We start from the raw sequence: 12,937 nt of genomic DNA, 5'->3' as shown, positions 1-12,937 counted from the left end.
TATTCACCGTGTACTCTGCATGTAGAACGGGCGATTTATTGTTGTTGTTGTTGTTCCTAATGCCGGTTTTTCAGCAATTAGTAATATTGCCTCTTCATTTCCCTAATGTATTCACATCATCAGTAGCTTACTACCGGTTGGACCGCAGACCCTGTACCATGCGCTGGCACACAGATGAATGGGATGCAGTGACCTATGACCTATGAGCTGCTCCACTGTCTAGTATTAGAATGTGTTTGACTAGAAAATTATTTTGAAGCGTAAAGAAGCTTTTGTTTGCCCAGATAACTTTCATAATCATGTTTGCATTCTTTATACATTTTTGGTTTTTCAGAAAGTTTCTTCTGACCTGTGTTCTTCAGAGTACAGGTTACTACGGCTTGCCCGAGTGCAGAAACCTTTGGTACACTGAGCTTAGAGGAAGGGACACCTGTGTGAAGTGGTTATATATTTTGGACATTAGAGACCTTCACAGATAATTTAAATGGTTAGATGTTGTGCATTGAGAAACAGTGGTTTGGGGCTTTATTTGGCAGTTAGCATCAAGCGGACCATTTCCTGCCAGGGGCTCAGCCTGCATGGTTAATTCAAGCCAGAGATCTTCTAATATGGCAGTGTGTCGTGTTGACTGTTACTCAGCTTCAGAAAGAATCTTTCTGTCATGTTTGCTTTGGAAAGCCCAAATCATGTCCATTGTTTTAACAGTAATAATATCTGGGTAACTTGGGAAGCCAGAATAGCATCATGATTCTAAGGTAAGCTGGTGTTTGAATGCCTGATCTCTCTCTCCCTTGTCTGCTGTGTGACCTTGGAAAATGTCTTAAGTTTTTTTGGACTTTGTTTTCTCACATGCAAAATGGAACAAGAGTAGTAATCAGTTAGGGCTGTGAGGATTCCAGAGCTGGTGCTTGTAAAGCACTTGGGAGAGACTGCTATGACACCACACCCTCCGCAGATGGCAGGTTGTCACTGTTGTCCGGGTGAGTGAGAGGCGGGTGTCAGGGACTGTCCAGGTTGGACTGTGCACTGAAACGAGACGATTAGAAGCAAAGTGATCGTGTGGAGTATGTTACCTGTTCAGGAAGCATAGATTCAGAGTGTGTTGTGACTGGTGGGAAATTCTCATTTGCATGTTAGGGGGAAGAGAGTTCAGAGTAGCCTGAGGACCCCGTGTACGTATAAATGTCCCCACTTATGCCAGAAACGTAGAGATTGTCCATCTTACAAATACCTTCAAGGAGCTGGCAATTTATTTCATTGTATAATGAGCCAAGTTTAATTTTTCTTTGTCTGGAGCAAAAGAATTTAAGCATTTTAATTATAGGATTGGAGAAATACCTAGTTTTCTGCCCTAGTTGAACTAGTTCAAATTGTTATGCTTGTATTTTAGTAGTTCCATGCTGGACGTGGCCCTAAGCTGCCCGCAGTTCAAATGGTAGACATCCAGCAGGTCCAGTGTTGATAAATGCGGTGTTGCTATCTGCTTGAATTCTCCTTAAAATAGAAACTAGAGTGAGGAGCAATTATAAGGCCCTCAAAGCCAGTGTATACGCTCATGTATTCATCATTAGGTCATTCACGCATCAAGTGCATGTGTTCTGATCGTGTGTTTTAGGTGTTCGGTCCAGTGCGCGCTGTTGGTTATAGAGTGGCGAACAGAAACCAGACGTGGGGAGTAACTGGGCTGTCTTGTGTTTGCGGTTAGTGAGGAGAATAAAGCCAGTTCCAGCGGACTCTCAAGATTTCCCTGAATGACATTTTCAGGTTTATACTCCTAACAGACAAGAGGCAATAAACAAACAAACAAACAACGACAGTAGAAAAAGAGGGCTTTTAAAGAGCAAATGGTACTCACCTGCTGCAGGCACTGGGGCTTTTTGACCTTCACTTTGGTTTTATTTAATAGTGCTTTAAATATTTGTCTGGGATGGCGGTGCTGAGGCTGTGGAACTTAGGCTGTCGTTGTCCCCAGAATCTTGCTGTTTGGGTGGAGGAAGACACTGACAGGCCAGATTTAACATCTGCTCTAGTTTGTTGCACAGGAAGCTCCACCACCGGAGAGTCCTGCGTCTCTCACGTCTATTGCCTTGGGGCCTGGGGCCTGGGGCCGTGCATGGCATTTGTCAGCCACTCCACAGATACTGGTGTCATGTGAAGGCGTGCTGAGGGGGACAGGAGAGAGGTGTCTCACCTGGGGGAAGGGCACGGCTCCCACCGCACATGCGTCCAGGTCATCCCGGGGAAGAAGGTCCAGGTGGAGGAGGTGTCGAGGAGGGCACAGGTTGTTCTGTACACCGAAAATGGCTTAATGTTGCTGCTTTGTAGGATTCACGGGAGATAGCATGACAGTCAGACTGGGCTTGATCATTCAGGGACCGACAGGTCATATCAAGGAGTTGGGATTTCCTCTTCTTCAAAAGGAGTAATTCTAAAGTACTAGAAACCAGGTGTACTGATACCCAAGCCGGCACCCTTTTCATATTACACAATGCGTACAATGTCAAGCAAGTGTCATCAGGTCTTGGGTTCCATATCCATTAGTGATAGCCGGACTATTAAAGTTCTGTAAGCCCCTGGTGAACTTTTCATCTTTTGGGGAGAGTGAGGATATAGGAGAAATATTTGTTTTCTCAGGTGTGAAAAAAAGTTGAAACTCTTTAAAGGCAAGCAAGGTCCATATGTCTTTGAATTCTAGTTCTCCGGAAGGATAGCAGGTATGTGTAGTAGATACTCAGTACCCGAATAAATGCAAAAAAATACAAAAAACCCTTTGCTTTTGTGTATACTCTTGTAGCAGGCGTTGTACTGGACTCTGCAGGGTGATAACTGGATGAGAAATGATCCTCTCCAAAAGGTCTTTACAGCCGAGGAGGGGAGACAGAGAAGTCAGTCAGTGATGATGGTACAGTGGGTAAGTCCTGTGATAGAGGTGCGCCCAGGGCATTATGACAGGTACTCATCTTTCTTCAGTCCCCCACATTCTTTTTTTTTTTTTTTAAAGATTTTATTTATTTATTCGACAGAGATAGAGACAGCCAGCGAGAGAGGGAACACAAGCAGGGGGAGTGGGAGAGGAAGAAGCAGGCTCCCAGCGGAGGAGCCTGATGTGGGGCTCGATCCCATAATGCCGGGATCACGCCCTGAGCTGAAGGCAGACACTTAACCACTGTGCCACCCAGGCGCCCCATCAGTCCCCCACATTCTTAACCCTTTTTATACCTATTGTAATTTACCCCCTACCCCAGACCTATTTTCCCCATACCTTCCAGTAGCCTCTTAGTAATTTTTCTTCATGGTCATACAGACTCATCTCTTCTTCACATTTGATTTCTGGCAGACAGTTTCCTGGAGATCTCCGTTCTCTTCTTTTCTGAGCTGCTTGCTCCTTCTGTCTTTTATTGTGTTGTCCCTGGATGTTCCTTTGTTCTCATCGTTTGGCTTTTGTCCACAGTTGGATTTTATGTTTGTGGCAACTCTTGTCTTTGTCTTTCTTCACTGAGTTCTTCCTTTTGGTGGCGTTAATTACTTTAAAAAGATAGTACAGTGTTTTTGGGCAAGTTGAAGACAGCCTTCAGCATTCCCTCCTCTTGAGCAACACTGCTCCGGCTTGGACTTGTTTCTCTCTCTCCTGGTGCACAGCCACCATTCTGGAATCTCCCTTCATCGTCGTCCTGGGGATTCCCTTATCCCTTCTGATGGAAGCTCATGCCTTGCTCATTTTTTGTTGATGCTCGTGTTTTGGTGGAAGACTTTCTCCAGGGGCTTTCTGACATAGGATGCTTAGGAGGCAAACCTTTTGGGACCATGCATGATTGAAACTTGATTGATGGTTTTGCTGGGTATAGAGTTCTGTATTGGAATTCATTTTTGTTCATAAATTCAAAGATTGCTCCATTGCCTTCTTGTTTTCATGTTACTGTTTTAGAATTCAGAAGCTATTCTCATTTTTCCTTCGTATGTAACTTGTTTCCCCTCCCATCTTTAGAAGCTTGTAGGAGTTTTACAATTTGTCCAAGTCTTTTGAAATATCGTGATGGTGTACCTTGTGTGGTCGGTTTTCATCCACTGTGCTGCATATTCAGCGGGTCCCTTCATTCTGGTAACTGGGAGTTTTCAGTTCTGGGAATACTCTTTGGCATTACTGTGCTGAGGTTTTCTCTCTTGCTTTTCCTTATTTTGTTTTTCTGGAAGTCTTATTATCCGGAACTTGGCTGTCCTGGGCAAAGGTTGTAATTATCTTAATACCTTTTTCTTCTTCTTCTTCTTCCTTCCTTTGCTCCTCCTTTTCTGCCTTTTTTTTGGGGGGGGGGCTTTTTTATTCTCTGTTCAGGGAGAACAGAGAGAAACTTTTCTTTAGTTTATTATTTCTGATTTCAGAAAGGTTCTTTAGATTTCCAAGGGCTCTTTTTCTATTTTTCTAGAAGAACATCCTGTTTTTCTTTATTGATTGCAGTGTTGTCTTACCTCTATATTATTGATAGTTTGTATAGTCTCTGTTTCTTTTAGGTTGTTTCCTTCCTTCACCTGTCTGACGTGGTGGGGCCCTTTGACTTTTACATCAGGGTATTCTGGGTGGGCCATGTGTTGGGGGTCCCCAGGGTTAGTATCTTTAGATCTGTCTTTTGGAGCTGATCAGATTCCCCAGAAATATTCTCCAGTCCCTTTCCGGCACAATTCTGACTTCAGAATCTGGAAGCCAGCGGTGTGCGTGTGTGGTCTGTTGTAGGAGAGCTGGAGAATTCACTGTTCACTGTATATACGGTCATTAAGTCCAGGTCTGTTCAGTGCAGCTGGGCAGGGTGACTTCAGTCCATAGATGCCTCTACTTTTCTGGGGAATGCCCCCTCCCATCTTCTTTCAGAGTGAGGGGGCGTCACGTTGTGCCTGGTGTTGAGGTTCTGGTTTCAGCTTCCATGGCCTTCCCCGGCTCCTCTGTATTTGGGGCTATGCCTTCTTTACCCCCGTTCTGTCTACACTGCTGCTGCCACTTCTGGTCTTCTAGGACACTGCTGTGCAAGTGGAAGTGGTTCCCGTGTGTTCCACTGCTGATTTGGGACCTGGCTTTCTTGGGCCTGCTGACTCATTTACTCTACTTCAGTCTTTTATAGTTTCTGTCTCCTCCAGGTTTCTTCTTTTTACTTTTTTGTTTGGGTTTCAATCTTCCATGTTAGAAGATTTCCTCAGTACTTCAAAAATCTTGGCTTTTTTCTCCTTTCAGTTCTCCCTGTGCTGTTTCAAACATTTTTTAAAAAGATTTTATTTATTTACTTATTTGAGGGAGTGAGTGTTTGCACAGGAGAGAGAGCAGAGAGCACAAACGGGGAGGGGCAGAGGGAGAGGGAGAAGCAGACGCCCTGTTGAGCAGGGAGCCTGACCTGGGGCTCCATCCCTGGACCCTGGGATCATGACCTGAGCTGAAGGCAGATGCTTAACAGACTGAGCCACCCAGGCGCCCCTGTTTAGAACATTTTTAAAAAATATCTCTTTAGTATAGTTTTGATGGAAGGCAGTGGAACAGATGTCTATACTCTGTCATTGTATCGTGCACTTATTAGCCAACCACACCCTGTTAATTTATGATTTTTGATATGTTTGAATAGTTTCCAGTTGCTTCACATGTATTTCTTTTCTTTTTTTTTTTTTTTTTTAAGATTTTATTTATTTATTTGACAGAGAGAGATACCAGTGAGAGAGGAGACACAGGCAGGGGGAGTGGGAGAGGAAGAAGCAGGCTCCCAGCGTAGGAGCCTGATGTGGGGCTCGATCCCAGGACTCTGGGATCACGCCCTGAGCCGAAGGCACACGCTTAACGACTGAGCCACCCAGGCGCTCCTTCCTGTGTGTTTCTTAAGTAGAAATAGTTTTGAAGACAGGGACGTGGTGCCCTCTTCTCACCCCTCATCCCAGGCGTTGCCCAGTAGGCTTGCGTGGGAGGTGATGGAACTGGCTGAGGGGTGAGTTCAGTAGAGCTTCAAGAAGTGAAAGGAAGGGGGTTTTAATGCGCATGTTGTCTCTCCTTGTCAGGTTCTCTGAGGACTATGGAAAGAGGAAAGAGAAACCGGGAGCATTTCCTTTAAACCCACGTTTGATTTCTTCACAGAGTTACCGTGGCCTTCAGAACTGTGAGTATAATTCTCTTGCTACATTTGTGTTTTGGTTTTTCCTTTTGTTTTGATTTTTCTTTCATCTGTCTTAAGGTTTCTTTGACATATACTAGAAACAAATAAAAGCTAGTTGATTTTGCAGAGTAGGTGAGGGAAGAAATATTAGTTGTTTAGTGCCTTTTATGTGTGGAGAGAGGCAGGCAGGATGACAGTCCTGTCCCTGATAGTTGTGACAGTAGCAGCATGTGCCCTAGAAGAGTGGCCCAACAGGATCAGCACTGGGCCATCCAGCTCCTCTGTGAGTCTCTGGCAGTAATCCCCTGAATGAGGCTACCCTTTGACCCTGTTTCACATTTGCATAACTGAAACAGAGGTTAAAGGTTACTAAGTTAGTAAAAAGCAAAGCTGGGATTCAGACTCAGTCTGGCTTTGGAGCCTGTGCTTTTTACTCGTGTTTTATTCTTAGGGGCTCTGGATTCAGATGTTGTCTTGGCTGCTTACTTACTAACTTCACTAACTACCGAAACCTAGCTCTCTCTCCATGCGAACTCTTCACTGACTACTTAAACCTAGCTCTTTCCTCTGACAAAGGGTGCTGGTGATGGGACCGCTCTCCCAGGGTTGTGGTGAAGATGCCATAAGAAATGTGAAATGTGCTCAGCATTCACAAATGTTAGCAATTGCTATTCGGTGGCAGTTCCCCCACTTTAATGAGAGGAAAACTAAGCCCCAGAGATTGGGTTATTTGTGATTTGTTAATTTGTAACCTTGGCACTTGTGCTGCACTCCACAGTTGGGAGGTTATAGAATTGAGATTCTATTCCAGTTTGTCTTATTTCCAAAGACTGCTCTTTCTGGTAGGCCTAGTGGTAAATCGAGGACAGATCGTTGATAGAAGATTCATCAATCTGTCTTGTGGTATTAGCATTGGTAAGATTTTAGCAATACATTGCTTTGGTGTAAAAGCCCCATAAACTTAGACTTCATGGATTCAGAATTCAGAATCATTTATAATTACGTTGAATTTGACTTTGGCAAGTGTCTTTGTCTTAGATGTCCAAGGGGCAGGACCCTGGATTGTTTTTCCATTTCCTTCTGGGGGTCAGTTCACTTTCCTCCTTTGTTCTCCTTTCTCCTCCAAACCCACTTTTGTTTCTGCCAGGATTAGGTATTAGGGAAGGGAAGGAAAATTGTGTCACGAAGTTTCAGTTTCCAAGTAAGGCCTGGAAGTCTTGCTCCTTTTCTCTGATTCCTTCTACCCTTTCTTGGCTACGAGAGGCACCTGTTCTGTGTGCTGTGCCAGGTGTGACTCTGCTGTCTTTTGGAGAAGGCCATGCCCAGCTGTTTACATCCCTTGTCTCCTCCCCACCCTCCCTGCACATTTCGATGTTTCTTCCTGTACCAGTGGGCTATATTTATTGGGTACAAGTCTGTTTCTGCATCTTTAAGGGCAAAGATTTTGTTATTTTGTTTCTGCATGTTTTCTGCTTGACCCATGGGTAGTTTTCACTAAACGCTGGATGAAGTAGTGTTTAATGCTTGCCACAAAATAAGTTCTCTTTTCTTAGTGGATCCAAACAAGAGGGAGAATATCAAGTATAACTTTTCATCAGCATTAGCTATTAAAAATCGTTCATCATGGTAGAGCCCAAGACAGTTTCATATTTAGCAGAAGTTACACAAAATTTTTCTTCTTAATGTGATGTGCAGCGGAACGAAGGCCTGACAGGGAACTGAGAGCCCGTTCTTGGCTCACTGGAACTTTGAGCACCAGGATATAATCTGCTGCTTCTAGTTTGGCCCTCCCCTCCCCTTACCCCCTGTTTGAAAATATGTAAACCCAGGAAAATAACCTTATAACCAGTGTTTCTATAATTGTTTCCCCCAATTCTGGACAACTGGTGAGGCCACACGAGTAAGCCTGGCTTTGTACAGCATCGACTTAATGGTGTTCCTCTGAGACCCGGGTTCCTTGATGTACCTGAGTGCCCTGGTCCACTTGAGCCCCTGCAGGACAGATCAGGGTCTTGGTTCTTGATTTGTTTTGGGCTGTTGCATTCTTAAGGCAGAACTTGGGATGGAGGTGTTTTACAATCAGAATTCTAGGAAAGCAAAGCAAAGTTTTGGAGGAGTTGAATTGCTGAAATATGTATGGAGATTATTTTCAGGGTTAATGGGGTGTGGGGAGGCAGTAGACAGAAAGGAAGGTTGCCCGGAGACCCATCTGAAACCCCCCATTTGGTGAATAAAGATGGCTTATTTAGCGTCAGGGCAGCTGAGAACAATCGACATAGATTGACCTGTGAGGTTCTGGGGCTGTTTGTCCAAACAAAGAGTCGCTAGGGTAAGGCGGTGCTGGCTGTCGGCTCCGGAGGGCAGCTGTCCCTCCCTCAGTGTTGGGCCTTGAGATTCGGCTGAGGTGTGAAAGGCTAGTGTGTTGGGAATAGACACTGGTGGTGGGGGTTGGAGGGTGGGGGAGAGTAGAGGACAACCAGGAGGTTGTCGGCACGCTGTTCAGGGAACCAGGTGAGCAGCAGCGGAGGCTGGGATTGGAGCAGGAAAACTGGAGGTGGTGAGAAGCAGTTGGGCCTTGGATGTATTTCAAAGGTAGAAGCAGTAGGATTTGCTGACAGATTGGATAAGGGGTGTGAGGACAAAGGGAGGAGTTGAGTTGACTAGAAGGCTCTTGGCCTGGGCAGCTAGATGGGGGGAAGGCTGTGGGTGGAACTTGGTTTAGAGGGGCAGATGGGGAGCTCACTGTAGGCATTTTAAGTTTGTGATTCTGTTCGGGATCCAAGTAGAGATGTCATGTAGGCAGTTGTAAATAGGCATTTGGTGCTTGGAAGAGAAGTCTGAGCTGGAAGTGGCCATGACAACGCAGTGACGGTCTGTGGTCACCGAGGGAGTGAGCACAGAGAAGACAAGCAAGCCTGAGCCTCGGGTCACTCTGCCATCAAGTGCTCAAGGACGAACATGAGCAGTGTTTGGCACAGAGCAGGTTGAAGAAGACCACAAGCACTGGCACCATGGGAAGAAGGGAAGAAGTGTCCAGGAGGAGGATGTGATCAACTCTCTGAAGTGTCAGGAAAGGTCATGATGAGGACTGAGGTTTGGCCTTCGGGTGTGGCGACTTGGAGGACACTCTGGCAAGTGCTCGGCGCAGTGTGGGGGCGTGGTCAGAATGAAAGCCCGCCTGGACGGTGGTGTGAAGGGGGAGAGGGTAGTGAGACAGATTGCATCTGGGTGACTTAGGTCCAGGGTGTACGGTCATCCTCACACTTACTCACCGTCTGGGTGCAGAGCAACGCAGCCGGGTCCCTGAGGTCCGTGGTGGTGTTTTTATGTCCCGGGCGGGGAAAGGTCAGGTTCAGAGCTTACAGTAGCTTTCTCAAGAGTACGGAGCCGGCAGGCTGACGCCAGGTCTCAGGCCATGCACGCTGTCCTCAGCTGCCCTGCGTCCTGAGGGTGGAGAGACACTGTTGAAGGGGGAAAGGGGTAGCGTGGTTGAAAAGTTGTAGGAAAACGCTTATGTCCTGCTGGAAGTGCTTCTGTTAGAGAATCTGTTTCTTTTTCTTACTTAGAAATTTCACTTCTATCAGAGGGTGGTACGTGCATGTGTTCAAAAGTAAAACAGTGTTGAATGATTCATGCAGAACCCGGCGGGCTCCTGTCCTGCCTCCACCATCCGCCTCCCAGAGCTGCCTGGAATCCTGCTTATCTGTTTCTTGTAGCATTTCTGTCCACGGTTCCCAGCAATATCTATGTAGAGGCAGGGCCATCGATGCGTCACTTTTAGAAAAAGTTACATTTTGAACTCCCATCTTTCCCCACATAGTTGTAGCACAATTTTTGTTTAGAGCCATAATTTGGTGAATTGTTTTGACTTTGTTAATGTTGCTCACTACTGAGCTGGTGAATGTAGCATGATTATATTCCCTTTTAGTTCCACTTTCTGTTTTCCTGTTTTCTTGAGCTTAACAAGTGCCACTTTTTTTTTCTGTTTGCTTGATATTTTTTTTTTTAAAGATTTTATTTATTTATTTGACAGAGATAGACAGCCAGCAAGAGAGGGAACACAAGCAGGGGGAGTGGGAGAGGAAGAAGCAGGCTCATAACGGAGGAGCCTGATGTGGGGCTCGATCCCACAATGCCGGGATCACGCCCTGAGCCGAAGGCAGACGCTTAACGACTGCGCCACCCAGGCGCCCCTGTTTCCTTGATATTCTTAAGAGTTCTCACTCTCCCTGACAGTAGGGCCTCTTAATAAAATTTGCCATCGGCTCATGTGTATTCCTTCTGTCTTCACCCCCAGGGACATCTGTTTTCTTGCATGCTGGACAGGTTACTCTCCCATGGTAGCAGGGTTGAGGTGCGTAGGGCAGATCCTGCAGCACTAGGCGAGACCAGGTAGAGAATCCTGATGGGGATGACAGTGATGGGGAGCTCAGAGGGAGGGGGACGGTGTCCTCCTGAGGGAGCAGGTCCGGGCATGGTGAGTGGGGCTCGCAGTAGTTGGGGAAAGGCATTCCAGGTGGAGAAGGTGAGAAAAAGCAGAGCGGGACGAGATCGGTTACTTTTTGTTAACCTACAAAGCCTGTATTGTGGCGCCTCGCTAGGTGGTCCATGTTAACTTAGTTACTGACTCTTCCTTTAAGACCTTTAAATAGATTTCCATGGAAAATGTGACATTCAGATCGTTAAACATGTCGTAAATTTTTTATTTTTTGAAAGATTTTATTTTTTAAGTAATCTGTACACCCAGTGTGGCGCTCAAACTTACAACCCCGAGGTCAAGAGTCGTACACTCTACTGACTGAGCCAGCCAGGGGCCCCTGTCATAAATTTTAATATTTTCTTAAAACCTTCGCATAGGATATATCAAGACACTTAAATCCAAGAGATCATCTTAAACTGTTGATTCCATGTATTTGTTCATGGAAACATCTTTATGGATATCCCGTCACTGAGGCGGCCCAGCCAGTCATCGTGCAGGAGTGACCAGTGCAGCCCCCCGCTGCGGTCGTCAGGCGGGAGCAGGATGAGCGACCACAGGACGTTTCAGAGGCTGCTCTGTGTCTAGCTGGATGCGCAGGATGGTGTGCAGGGAGGCCGCGGTGTCGCGGAGGCGGGCAAGCGCAGCCCTGTCTCCGTGGCCCAGTTAGGGAGGCCCGTCGCGAACTCGGGAACGAGTTGGTGCAGAACCAAGAGTGAGTGGATTGGCTTCTTTTGAAAAGAAGCATCGTGCAGTTTGAAATGCTGAGGCGGGATTATAGGAAATAAAGTCCGTAAGTGCCTTTCAGGACTGCCAACTCCAGGGCACCTTTTACGTAAATGTGCTGCACCTTTTATGTGGGTGCCTGGCTATTCTCATGGACGGTCAGGAGCCTGTGTTTAGTTCAGTGGGTCCACCGTGTCCAAATGTTACCTGCTTCCTGAAGGTTCTGCTTTATGCTCCAGGCTTTGCGCAGGACACCCTTTATCTTGCCAATAGTAGTTACGTTTGTGATTCAGGAATTCTACGTGAGGGAAGTCGTCAGAATTGTGATACCTGCCGTTTATGTGTGTCATTCGTCGTGTGTGTTGAGTTGTGTGTAGTGTTTATAATAACAAGGTAGTGATTACTGTCCCCACGCTGCAGAGGAGAGCCCGGAGCCAGATACCAGTCAGCCCGAGGCTCCACGTGGTGGTGGCAGGCTCTCCTGTTCCTTTACATGAAAGCTTAGCCCTTGCTCTGAAGTGCACGTGGTGCTCCTGTGTGCGGGCTCTGCCTGTGATAGAGAGGGGGAGGGCTGCCGCCCACCGAGCGGTCTGCAGACCCTCAGTATTGTCACGTGCCAGCCGTGCTTCCGCCACGTCGGAATGCGTTGTCACTAGTGTTGTCAACCATTGCACGTGGTTCCCCGTCATTGGTGTTTCTGCTCATACTGAAGAAAGATTATGGATTCATCCCATACTTGTAAAAATGGGAAAATAGGTCTGTTTCTGACCCTAGTAGTAGGCAGGCAGCTTTTCCTGTGATTCTTACACTCTGACTAAGGGGGAGAGAGGATGTTTCTTTCTTTCTACCTGCCTTGGCATATCATAGCTATCTGCCACGGGGGGAGGGGCAAGTGGGGCGTTGGGAGTGGCGATGGCAAGGAAACATGTTAGATTTGTGTCTCCTGCTCATGAATTCTAAGTGCTTTAACAAAATAGACAAACTTTCCATCATTTCTTCTTTGATAAACTGTCTATTAAAAAGGATAGGTGTCTCAGCAAAAAATTCAACTGAAAAAATGGCGAGAAGCTTTGAGTAGCTACTTCATCCATTTCCTGTGGATAACAACATGCACACAAAAAGACGCTCCCCGTCATCCCTCATTAGGGAAGTGCCCGTGACAGCCGCAGTGGGTAGCGCTGCAGTCCTGTGAGAATGCCTCCCATTCCCACAAAACAAGGCAGCAGAAGGGGACAGTGCCCAGGTGCAGGGCTGTGGGACAGCTAGAACTACATCGCGCTTTGCTGGTGGGGATGCAAAGTGTTATAACCACTTTGAAAAAGTAGTTTGGCAGTTTCTTATAAACTTGAATATATACTTTTCATACGATCCAGCAGTCCTACATGAAGGCCTTTACCCAAGAGACATGCAAATTTATCTCTACACAAAGGCCTGCATGTGATTGCTTATAGCAGCTTTATTCCTATTTACTGAAGATAGAGAATAACTCGGAGGTCCGTCAGGTGGGAAATGCGTGAACAGGTTGCGGTGCACCTGTGCGGTGGGGCAGTCCTTGTACAGCAACACAGAGGTACTGACTGCTGACATCCTCAGCAAAACAGGAGCGCGTCCAGAG

At 46.4% G+C, this 12,937-nt stretch overlaps 1 protein-coding gene across 13 annotated transcripts in view; it reads left to right on the top strand.

Moving 5' to 3' along the window:
- The window catches only part of LOC125282996 (ral guanine nucleotide dissociation stimulator-like), a 601,545-nt gene that overhangs the window by 239,578 nt on the left and 349,030 nt on the right, over window positions 1-12,937 (top strand). For 12 of the 13 annotated variants that reach the window (XM_057312976.1, XM_057312974.1, XM_057312968.1 and 9 more), the window contains exon 10: window positions 6,025-6,122. The exons of the other annotated variant lie outside the window; for it this stretch is intronic. The gene's annotated coding sequence lies outside the window, so the exon portion shown is untranslated. The remainder of the gene's footprint in view (window positions 1-6,024; window positions 6,123-12,937) is intronic. 13 annotated transcript variants of the gene reach the window in all.

Source organism: Ursus arctos, unplaced genomic scaffold (genome assembly GCF_023065955.2).
Source record: "Ursus arctos isolate Adak ecotype North America unplaced genomic scaffold, UrsArc2.0 scaffold_16, whole genome shotgun sequence".
Lineage (NCBI taxonomy): Eukaryota > Metazoa > Chordata > Mammalia > Carnivora > Ursidae > Ursus > Ursus arctos.
This window is presented reverse-complemented; position numbering and strand designations above follow the sequence as displayed.